The sequence below is a fragment of the Podarcis liolepis genome (assembly GCF_965112155.1).
Source record: "Podarcis liolepis genome assembly, chromosome: 6".
Taxonomy (NCBI): Eukaryota; Metazoa; Chordata; class Lepidosauria; order Squamata; family Lacertidae; genus Podarcis; species Podarcis liolepis.
In genome coordinates, this window is record NC_139559.1 from 94039837 (window position 1) to 94051717 (window position 11881).

Here is an 11881-nt window from a genome sequence, read left to right on the forward strand (position 1 = left end):
TTAACTATGAACCCCAAAATTTGGGATACTCCCCAAACCTGTGCCAAGGTTTTGCAGGGTTTTGGTTTTGTTCTTTGCAGCATGTTGCAGCAAAAAACAACAACATGTTTTGCAGCGCCCCACAGACTGAATTGTTACAAAGAGGTATGGGATAAAATATATCTAGCATCGTTGCAGGTGCATCCCCTCGCTTATGCCTGCTGATCACTGAAGCACAGACACAACCTTGCAATTTGTTGGGTTGGTGGAGCACCAGCAGCAAATAGATAAAGCAAGTTGGTAGCAGCCACAGTGAAGAGGTGCTCCAGGTCTCCAAGATAAGAAGAGCTGAAAAATGCTGTTTGCTGAATGTTTACAGAAAGAAGCAAAGTTCAAGTTGATCAGCAGACATAGTATTGATAACTTTTTAGAGGCGAGTGAACTCATCATAATCCAATTCAATATGAATCTGCCAGAACCAGATTAGTTCCTGCAACTGCAGTCTGATTTCCTGTTTTTGAGACTTGATAGTAAGCTGGAATGTTGGTATGTGCACATTATGTTGTCACCATGCAAGGAGGGGAGCAAAAGGCTAATGATGCCTTGCTTATGTCTTTCACCTCTCATTCCCCTTTTTATTTTTTGCATTCTACTCTGGAAATCACAGTATGTTTGCACACATATTTGCATAGAGTTGGTACTATATTGTGGAAGAGAAGTCCATTATCCCCATCCAAAAGAACAGGTACAGTTGCCAATTAATTTCAAAGACCATAAGCATGCTGAACTCTGTGTTGAACTGAAGTCTATATATTTTTATTTATTAAGACAAGCAGGTTAAAGTGAATTTTTTTGGTAAGTGCGACATTCATTTACTTTTCCAAATTGTTCTAATGAGATTTAGAAAAGGGTTAACATAGGTGAAGACCAGATATTTGCTGCCCACTCCCATGATTGCATATTACCTAAATTAGGATCTGCAAAAATATTAATTACACATTCATACTCCAGAATGCTGCTCCAGAAATCAGACTGACCAATTTGCAGGGTCCCATTTCTCCAGTGTCTGAATTAGAAAAGGCCCAATTTTACCAGCTCCTCAGAACAGGTATAAGTGCTGCAATTTCTAGCATCTGGCATCTCTAAAACTTTCTAGACCAACGAGACAGAGTTGACTATAAGGACATAAAGGTCAGAAGGAGAGGATATAAAGTGTGATACAAAGACTGGAAAATAAAAGAAAACCTGTTGAAGGGATGGAGGGAAGTCACGAGCTCAGTAGAGCAAAGAAGTTATTTGCTTTATTATTGGTAGGTTGAAATATTGTGTTAGAAAGAAATCAATAAATATTATATATATATATATATATATATATATATATATATATATATATATATAAAATTGATGATACCAGCCACCCATATTTGGAATGAAAACAAGTCCCAGCAATTCTTCCCATCTGAAAAAGGCTTTGTGGATGCCCTAGAGGTACCCAAGGCAGATCTAGAAGGTTGCCTGATAACATGCAGTAGGAAAAGCTTCTATTTCTTGGCCTCTCGTTCTTACTGAGCTAGTCAACCTGTATCCAGGCTACACCAGTTTAGAGTGCAAGTGGTGGTTTGTGTAATGGAATGCTATTGCATTTTTCTTTTTAAATCCTGCCCATTTTTCACAAGCACTGAGTTTTCTAGTTTAGTATTCTCATTTTCTAGGGGCAGGGTTTTGTTGTTTCGTCGCAGTCTGAAGTGGTACAGCTCAGAAACAGGTTGACAACCTCAGTAAGCCATCAGCTCATATTCCGTAGAAGCAGAAAATGCCGGACTTAATTTCTTCCAAGCACAGCTGAAAAGAGTGTGAGCAAGAAGTTGAGATCAGAGGGTAAGATCTGTCGCTGATTGCCTCAGTTGCCACATGCTGGAGTTTATCTCTCTTCTGCTTGGGCTGCTTTATGAATGAACCAGCTGCTCTTGCCACTGAATTTATGAGAAGCCTTTGTATTTGCTTACATAACATGCTCAAAGCCTTGCACATTTATATTCCCCTAATTATACTCTGTATTTGCTTGTTGCATTTTCCTTTGGCAATTGAGGAAAGAATTGACACAAATGCACAGAGCAGGCTGCTTGGTGTGAAGGACTGATTAAGGAAAATTTCAGTCTCTTCACACATGACAACTTTCCTGTCCAAATTAATTTCACACTGTCATGCATGAAAATCACACAAGCATTTCTTTTGCCGTGATTACATGGATTACTCTAGGGACGCGGGTGGCGCTGTGAGTAAAACCTCAGTGCCTAGGACTTGCCGATCGCATGGTCGGCGGTTCGAATCCCCGCGGCGGGGTGAGCTCCCGTCATACAGTCCCAGCTCCTGCCCACCTAGCAGTTCGAAAGCACCCCTAAGTGCAAGTAGATAAATAGGTACCGCTTTATAGCAGGAAGGTAAACGGCGTTTCCATGTGCTGCGCTGGTGCTGGCTCGCCAGATGCAGCTTGTCACGCTGGCCACATGACCCGGAAGTGTCTGCGGACAGCGCTGGCTCCTGGCCTCTAGAGTGAGATGAGCGCACAACCCTAGAGTCTGTCAAGACTGGCCCGTATGGGCAGGGGTACCTTTACCTTTACCTTTACCTTTACATGGATTACAGCTGCAAGGAGCAGCTCCCCATAATTTGTAACAGCAGTGAACCAGATTCTGGCATGATTCTGAGACACAGCAGCCATAGAGATGGGCACAGAGAAATGATTCTACCTAATGTGGCAAAATGTCAGGTGTGAAGTGGCCCTTGAACATCCCAGACGCGGATTTCACCAGCTCAAAGGCAGGTTCATTGCAGCTGAAATGGTCACCGTTGAGCAACTGTTTGGTGACCTGCATGAAATAGGTTTGATTGCAGTAGCAGTAGTAATGGTCCCTATGTGTGTAGAGACCATCTACCACAGAGTACCTGCTACTAGGGACAACCAACAGCTAGCAGTGTAGCTAGCTGCTCAGGTGCCTGGGTCGGTGCAAATGCCCTGCACCCAGGGGCAGGACAAGCCACCCGTGGGGCAGGGCAAGACGGAGCAGAGCACACTGCACAGAACCTCCATAGAGTCTGCAAGCCCCACGTTGCCGTTTCAGGCAGCGCAGAACCTGCAGGTGTCACTCCCCAAGAGAGGCGTGTGGCTCGGGTGCGCTGCAGGCCAGGCCCCGCAGTCACCCCCCTCAGTGATGACACCCAGGGCGACCCACACCCACCACACACCCCTCCTACACCACCGCCAACAGGAGAGAGAAGCATATAGAGGGGAGAGGTGGAGAGAGAGAGTTGTTGCTTTCATGTTCTGCTTGTAAACTTCCAGAAGTATCCCATGGGCTGCTGTCAGAAGTGGGAAGCTGGACTTTTCATCAGATCCTGCAAGGAAATTCTCATGTACCTATACAGGCTGTGTATGCACAGCTCCCTCTTAAGTGCTGCAATTCGAGGTTTTCTAAAAGCACTTTTGTAGAAGTCGCTTTGCAAGTGTCTATGCATCCATGAGCATAGACACTTGCAAGGCAAATGGGTCCTTGCCAACTGAACCCACGTGAGGGGCTGGTCTTCTATAGCTCTGTAGCACACATTTCAGTTTATTTGATCCCTCCCCTTCCAACGCACACCATACTCCTTTAAAAAAAAATCCTGTGAGTTTATTAATATATGGGAAGTCTAGGAGCACAGGTTGCTCAAGCTTAGTTATATTGCACTCAGTGTATGCCCAGAGGCATCCTTGCCTTGAGCTATGCAGACAAATTCATGGCTACATTTCTAATTGTTTGGTAGCAGGGAGGTGGGGGACAAGGCACTCTGGGTTGATTGTCTTTGAGGTACTTCAGAACACCAAATGGCTCAGGTAGGTTCTCAGCTTCCAGGTGGAGAAATCAAAATTAGAAACCTAATTGTTAGAACCCAATGCTAAGAATTTGTCTAGAATGTATAACTTGTTGCTGAAATGGAATACACAAGATGAAACAGTTAAATCAGCTATGATTAAGTGGGCACAGGACATTGGCCATAACATTATGTTTGCTGACTGGGAACAGTTGTGGACCACCGGTTTGAAATTTACGGCATGTAATGCCTTAAAGGAAAATATTATGAAAATGATTTATAGGTGGTACATGACCCCAGTCAAGCTAGCAAAAATCTATCATTTGCCTGATAACAAGTGTTGGAAATGTAAAGAAACTGAAGGTACTTTTTACCACCTTTGGTGGACGTGCCCGAAGATTAAGGCTTTCTGGGAAATGATATATAACGAAATGAAAAAGGTACTTAAATGTACTTTCCCTAAGAAATCAGAGGCCTTTCTCTTGGGCATTGTCGGCCAACTGGTGTCAAAGAAAGATAGAACTTTCTTTATGTACGCTACCACAGCAGCAAGAATACTCATCGCAAAGCATTGGAAGACTCAAGATCTACCCACTCTGGAAGAATGGCAGATGAAGGTGATAGACTATATGGGACTGGCTGAAATGACCGGCAGAATCCGTGACCAGGGGAAAGAGACGGCGGAGGAAGATTGGAAGAAATTCAAAATATACCTTTAAAAACACTGTAAAATTAATGAATGCTAAAATGTTGTGGCTTTAGGGGGGGGAAGGAGATTACAGCTGTAAAAGATTAAGTAAAAGAAAAGAACAAAGGGAAAATTTGATAAAATTAAGTGTGAGGATTTGCTGAAATAATTTTTGAAATTGGGATGTAGAAAGGGGAGGTATGGGGAAGTCGGCGAAGTAAGGTTTAAGAAAAAGGCGTATGAAATTATACATGTTTGTTTGTGTGTTTGTTTTTGTTTGTATTGTGTATTGTTTGTGTTTATAAAAACTGTGAAAAACCAATAAAAAATTTTATTAAAAAAAACAACAAATGGCTCAGGTAATTCTCGGGTCACTCTCCATGGAAGTGTGGGCAGGCTGGGAAAGGCTGCACAAGAGCTGTCCCAAATTGTCGTAAGGCCCTCCCCAATAGGAGATTCCCAGAGAAGGCACTCTCAGTTTCAGAACACATTGGAAAATGTAAGGTGGCTCATAACTGCTCTAGCGAAAGGCAATTGCAAAACACCAAAAGAAACACTGACCAAAAATATATATGAATATGCTTTATGGCTATTTGTGTACCCATAGTCTCTCTACTTGGTCTCTCCAGATATTTTTGACTACAATTCCCAGCATGGCCATGTTGGCCTGGGGTTGATGGGAATTGTAGCAGCAGGTTGGGGAAAGCTGCTCTAACCTCATCATGGTGGTTGGAGTCCAGGCTGAAGGGGCACTGAAAACAGAATGTTAGATGGCTTGATTTAGAGTTTCAAAGATGCCTGGATCCCAGCAAGTTCTGCAGGTCATCTGGGAATGGCCTGTTTTTACACTCACACCAAGGATAATACTGTATTCTGTAACCTTGTTATCACCTGAAGCAGCCAATAGCATGAACCAAGCCACCTCCTCCATATGGTGGAGGTGTATATGCCAAAGCATGATTTGGAAAAGAAGTTGAATATGCAAACAGTATTTACTCTATCAGATAAAGTAGGGAAATTGAAGCCCGCACCCTGATTCATTAGGTTTGAAAAGATTATAATTATTTCATGTGGAACTCACTGCCAACAGGATGCAATTGCTGTATTTAGAAGAGGACTAAATAAAATGAAGGGCACCTAAGAGCCCCAAACCGTTAATGAATTGAAATTTCTCAACATTAATTAATGTCTCTGAACAGGCCCCAAGTGGTACCATTACAGTTTGCCGATCCGCATCCCTACCCACACCCAAAAGCCACAATGTTGAAACTGAACTTATGGCTGCAGATGAAGATGACTTTTGTTATGTTGGTAATTATGTAAATCTTGTCATTCCTTGAGCATTGTTCTAACTATGAAAAGGCAGCATACAAATAAAATGAGGATGATGATGATGATCACAGAATGATTTTTTGAGGTGTGCCAAGGCCCATGGAGATAAGCATCTTTCTCCCTCCCATCTTGTCCTGGGTCCAAGGGCAGATTCGAACACAGCTTTCCGTATCCAGATGGCTGTTCCATTTTGGAACTCCCTTGCAAACCACACGTCGTGATTATTTGTTGAGACTTCTTTCTTGCTGGGTGCAGCAGCATCCATGCACTGGGAATCGATAGCTAATGGCAGATTCCCACAGTGTGTACAAATGGAAAAATAGATTCCTATGTAAACATAATGTGCAACAGGCTTCTGCACACATATGGAAGTAATTTCTATGCAGGGTATCCGTAATGTTTGCTATTAATGGAATCTGGAAGAGGGAAAGGGGGTTGAGTTTTGGAGAGATTTCTGTCTAGATGTGAAGAGAAAGTGCAGCTACCATCTAAGGGGAGAAAGTGCTTCTGCTGTTCCAAGCACTGAGGATATGGTATTGTTGCTGGCCTGTTGGTGTGGAAGTTAAGTGCAAATACAAGCAGTTCCCTGGACACACACACACACACACACACACACACACACACACACACACACACAAACACACAGTTTTAAAAAATGAGAGGCAAAGCACATACATAGCATATTGTGCCAACATTTCTATTTTTCTGGGAAATGCATTACATGCAGATACTGCTGCCAAGGGTATAATCATCGTGTGTGTGTGTGTGTGTGTGTGTGTGTAAGTCATTTGTAACACAGAATCCCCCAGACCTTCACTTCTTTAGGCAGCCTATTTTTCCATCAACAAGAATCTGCAGCCAAAGCCAGCAAAAGTGAAAAGCCTTTTACTTTAGCTAATAGAAACTGAGTCAGCCCCTTAGGAACTCTCTTTCTTCTCACACTATTTTCTGGGTTCTTTTTCCCCAGGAAGGAAAAACTTGGGGTGTGCCTTTCAGTCTCTTATTGGAAAGCCAGGATATCAAAGAAGAAAAACACGGGACGCTTACTCCAGTGTACCTGCCTCTTAACAAGTATGTCATGACCACACTCTGTGGTGGAGGTAACTGTTATGCAATGGTCTCATGAGAGAAAGGCAACACGATGCACACTGTAAAATGATCCTCAACTTTGCTTACAACTCACTGGGTTATGTCCTAGCAATTTCCACTACAGCTACAATATCTACTTCCCCCATATTAAAGAAAAGAGAACCCAAAATGACTCAGAAGATGTTACTGATTAGATCAACCATTTTAGTAAAGCATCAGATTACTATATCATGTTGAACTGTATTTGTGAAAGTTTTTGCATTTTTTTCTATTTACCTAAGAAATTAGAATATTGCAAAATTTACCATTATAAAAAATTCTGGACCATTATTCTCTCCCTCCCTCTCTCTTTCCCTCTCACACACTGTATATATATGATGACAGTGATTCTCCAACATTTATGTTATCCTTTATCTACCAAGGAACCTCTACATGTCTGCCATGCCATGGGGTCCTCATGAATTGCAGAATATTATGGGACATGTTATGCAGTGCCCCCTCAATTCATGTGGTATGCTAAGTCAGGAATGTTGAGCTTCAGTCGCCATGTAAGAATTGAGAATGCAATCCCAGATCAAATCCAGCTCTCCCCTGAAGTTGCACATTGCAGAGGGAGATTGGCTACTGTCGGCCACTCATAGAATTGTAGAGCTAGAAGGGTTCCCAAGGGTCATCTAGTCCAACCCCCTGCAATGCAAGAATATCCTAGTGGCCCTAATGCTTATCTAATAATTACATTTTTACCCCCCACTTTCCAGCTAAAACCTGAGCCTCAAAATAGCTCACAGATATTAAAACCCTACACACACACACACACACGTATGTATGTACATACATACATACATACATACATACACACACATACACACACACAAATAACACAAGGCTCAAATATCTAATAGTTATATTAAATAACTTTTCAGAAAATTGCATGTAGTGCTACTTGCCTAGTGTATGTAGATGACCTCTATCATGCCTGTCTCCCCATTTTCCCTTATAAAGCAATGCAGCCAACAAAGGGGTTTTCCCCCCAAAAAGTGTGTGCGCGCGCACACACACACACACACACACACGGAGGTAATATAAATAACATATAATAAGGAAGGGCAAAAAATAAGGAAGACTGGAAAGGGTGGGGGGAGATGTACCAATGCAGTTCAAAATATTTCTACAAAGCAGAAAAATTAACACCAATATATCCAACGACACCTTACATTGCACAGCGCCTCAAAGAAAAAGTATTTGGGACGCTGCAAGCTGCTGTTTACAGCCCCAGTTTCCTGGAACACAATCTGAATGCTACGGCATCACCACAGCTGCATGAAAGTTGACGATCTTTCAAAATGCATTTGTGACAATCCTTTGGAGTACCTTGTTTTCAATTTTCTGCCACAGCTTTTGACTTAATGCTTAAGACGACAACACAGCTAACTATGTGTGTTTGCTTCCAAGATTCCCTCAGAAAAGGGCAGCGTCTCCTCTGTTGCAAAACTTGACTCTGCTAGATCAGTTCTGGTTCCCATATGTTTTTAGGGTATTGCTGCAACATTTATTTTTATGTTAACTATTCCCACTCTTTCAGATACTCAGGAGAGTTTCAAAAGCAGAGAAAGTGGTGGGTAGAAGAGAAGAGTCTAGTCTTAATGAATGCACACAATCCCTACTTGTGTATAAATTGGTGCTTTGGACCATAGCCATGCTTTATATGCCTTCTGTGGTGAAGACTCTTGCCTCTGAATGCTTTCGTGTTCATCTTTAAGGCACTCCAAGTCTCTGTTCCTTTTGCTGCAACAGACTAACATAGCCTTGCGATTCTACACTCTTTGTATCACGGCCTGCACAAATGTACAATGGGATCATTTATAGAGTCTAAATTTCAGAGCATTGAGGGATTGCAGCAATCTCTAAAATAGAAGAGACCCATTTAAGAGCTCACAATAAATATTGATAAAATGCAGCATTGCCCATTGGCAAAGTGACCTCAGTGGGCATCACACTCTGTTGGGTTCTGTAACCACGATGGAAGCACATGGCACAATAGCAGTCTCTGTTATGAAAGACAGAATAGCTCAGAGGGTGTCACATTAGACCAACGGCATTAATAGAAGTATCAAGTTTCTGATTTCCAAACAACTTTTCTTTCAAACTGCAAGCTTCTGGATGCAGTATCTAGGTTGCTGCTGCTTGAACACAGGCACTGTGCATCTCAGAAGCCTTTTATTTAACAATATATTAAGCCAGATGAACGGAATTCTAAGAACAACTCCGGATCTGAATTCTTTGTATTATTTCAGAGGTCTAAAAGATCAACATCAACGCAAAGGACATAGTGATAAACAAAATGTGATGGGTGGTTTAGGACACGGATATAAAATAATCTAACAAGTAATGTTTTTATAGAAATCAATGTTTCCCATACCTCCACCATCATTTGTAATTCTGATCACCTTGTTTGGGGAAAAGACTTAATATAACTGGAAGAGGTGCAGAGATAGATATTGATCAGGGATGTGGAGTCCTTTCTTATAGGAATAGACTAAAAAGGACAGGACAGCTATGGGGAGAGGGACTAACATATAAAAAATAATGAACAGTAAAAGGAAAACCAGCCCTGGAGTTTGCCTAATACCTTCTGATGCACTGAAATCAAACAAGTTCAAAATGAGCAAAAAGGGAGGAAGTTTCCAAGGAACACAAGTTGATTTGTGGAACTCACTGTCACTGGAAGTGGCAATAGCCAACAGGGCCACTGGAACCAGCTTCCAGAGAACCATGAAACTAATTTCACAAGCCCAAGGGACTTGTAGTTTTCCTTTTCTTGAATAGATTCCCCCCCCCCCCATGCCACTGGTTCTGAAACTGTAAAGCATTGTAAAGGCAGTTTGGGACAGGCAGTGAGGGTGGGGTCATGACAAGCCTGAGACACAGCTGCAGTTGGGATCCTGCCTCAGATCAGGATAAAGAAGTGCTACCTATTATCAGCCAATGTAGAGGCAAAACACAGGGGCAAGTGATGAATACATGGAGAAAAGGGAAGGAGAATAAAACAAGATGGCTTATGGTAGCAAAGGGGCAAAAAGAAGAAGTAAAAGCCAGTTGGAACAATGGGGTTTGAAACAGAAGCAATAAAGGAGCTTGGCCATGACAGCTGCATCTTCCCAGGGACTCTCTTGCCCATTTAGCATGTAAATAATGACATTTCCCCCACTACTTTCTCCTTTCGCTGCAGGCACTGGGAGTAAGTTGACTCTCTTTAACCTCATTTTAACAAGTCTGGACACAAAAGTGCGGCAGCATCAGATTTCCTGGGGAAGCCCCCTCCCCACAGCTGCTCATCATTAACTTGTGCCCTATCACTCCCCACTCCACCCACCGCCATCTGTACCCCAAGAGGGGTACCCAGCAACTGCAAACCCTATTAATATCTTCTAGGGACCTCTGCCAGCACCCACAAGCTGGCAGTTATGAAAACCTGGCCACTCGCCCATCCTGCTTCATCTGCAGGGCAGTACAGAAAAACGAGGAGCCAACCACAGGCGCGCACACCCATCAACCTCCACCTCCAGACTCCTCTTCGGCTCCTCGAAACCAGGAAAGAGTTAACAAGATGTGCTCTCCTGCACAGCAAGGAGACCCGACCGCGCACCTATGCATTATTGCACACCCCACCTGCCTATAGGAACAAGCGCAGAGAGGCACACAGAGCTGCCTTTCCTTCAATGCACAGAGGAAGAGGTGAGCTCGCTTCCCAGTATCCGAAGAGGAAGAAGGGGTGAGAGCGGCAGGCGGCCCATTGCGTCGCTCTCCTTGGTGCTGAAACAAGCCAAGCCGCGCAGTGCAAAGAAACAAGTAACGCCGGACTTACCCAGGCTGGGAAGAGCAGCAGCAACCCAAAGGGAAGACAAATGGCCCCAGTCCAGAGACCGCCTTGGCTCTTGAATCCACCGACGGCTGGGCTGGGCTGTCTGGCCCCCAGGCTGTCCTCTTCAGCCCCTCACCCGTCTCCTCTTCGTAGAAGGAGAAAGAAGCCGGCAAGAAGCAAAGCTGGGGGCGGGGAGATGGGGGGGGGAGGAATCAGGTAAATGATGAGGCGGGGGGGGGAGTCAGACGACTCACTCGGCCGGTGGCAAATCTCCTCCAAGCCCCCTGCTTGCCTCCTATTTCCCTCTCAGTCTACTTGTGTTGAGGCAAGAGCCCTAGCGCAGCTGAAAGGTTCCCCAGCCTTTTTTGCGCTCTCCTCCTCGCTCGCTCGCTCTCTTCAATTTCAGCAGCGTGGAGTCTTCTCTCTCTCTCTCTCTCCCTCCCTCTCTCTCCAACAGCCTGCAAGGAGCCACCTAGTGGCCAAATGGAGACGCAGCCCCAAATCCTAACAACACCTCTCTCTCTCTCTCTCTCTCTCTCTCTCTCTCTCTCACACACACACACACACACACACAGAGAGAGAGAGGGGGGGGGTCCATTCTATTCGAAGCATTTTTTTAAAGCCTCCTCTTACCTGTGCAGATGTGCCTGCCTATGGCAACTTTAGATGCTGTTTTGCAATGTCCCCAGGAGTGGATGGGGGTTCAATACACTTTTGCCACTTTTCCCATTGAAGGGCTTGGTCCACCCAATGACATCTCATTTTTCTCAAGGATAGGAAAGCATCAGTCATATCGTGCCATTCACTCCGATCAGGACAAACTCAGAGCCTCTAGTTCCAACTTGCAGGGTTTCACTGCCCATCAGATCTGTAGATTTTTAGGGTTAGTTTATACATTCAGCTTTACCAGAGGTAGGGTGGGGATTGGGGGGGGGTGGAGTGGATGCTTGAATAGTTCTAGCAGACAACACAGCTTCTGTGCAGTGTCCAACTTCTGTACAGTCAAGAATAGGGTTAAGCCTGCTTGGACATAGCCAAGGGGGCAGGGGGGACAGCTGCCTCCCCATCAAGCAAAACAA

The 11881-nt window shown here is 44.0% G+C and overlaps 1 protein-coding gene across 2 annotated transcripts in view; it reads right to left on the reverse strand.

The window, feature by feature from the left end:
* TNR (tenascin R) overlaps nucleotides 1-11240 on the reverse strand; it is a 392290-nt gene extending 381050 nt beyond the window's left edge. For both annotated transcript variants that reach the window (XM_083507034.1, XM_083507032.1), the window contains exon 1: nucleotides 10806-11240. The gene's annotated coding sequence lies outside the window, so the exon portion shown is untranslated. The remainder of the gene's footprint in view (nucleotides 1-10805) is intronic.
* Between the last annotated feature and the right edge of the window lie 641 nt (nucleotides 11241-11881).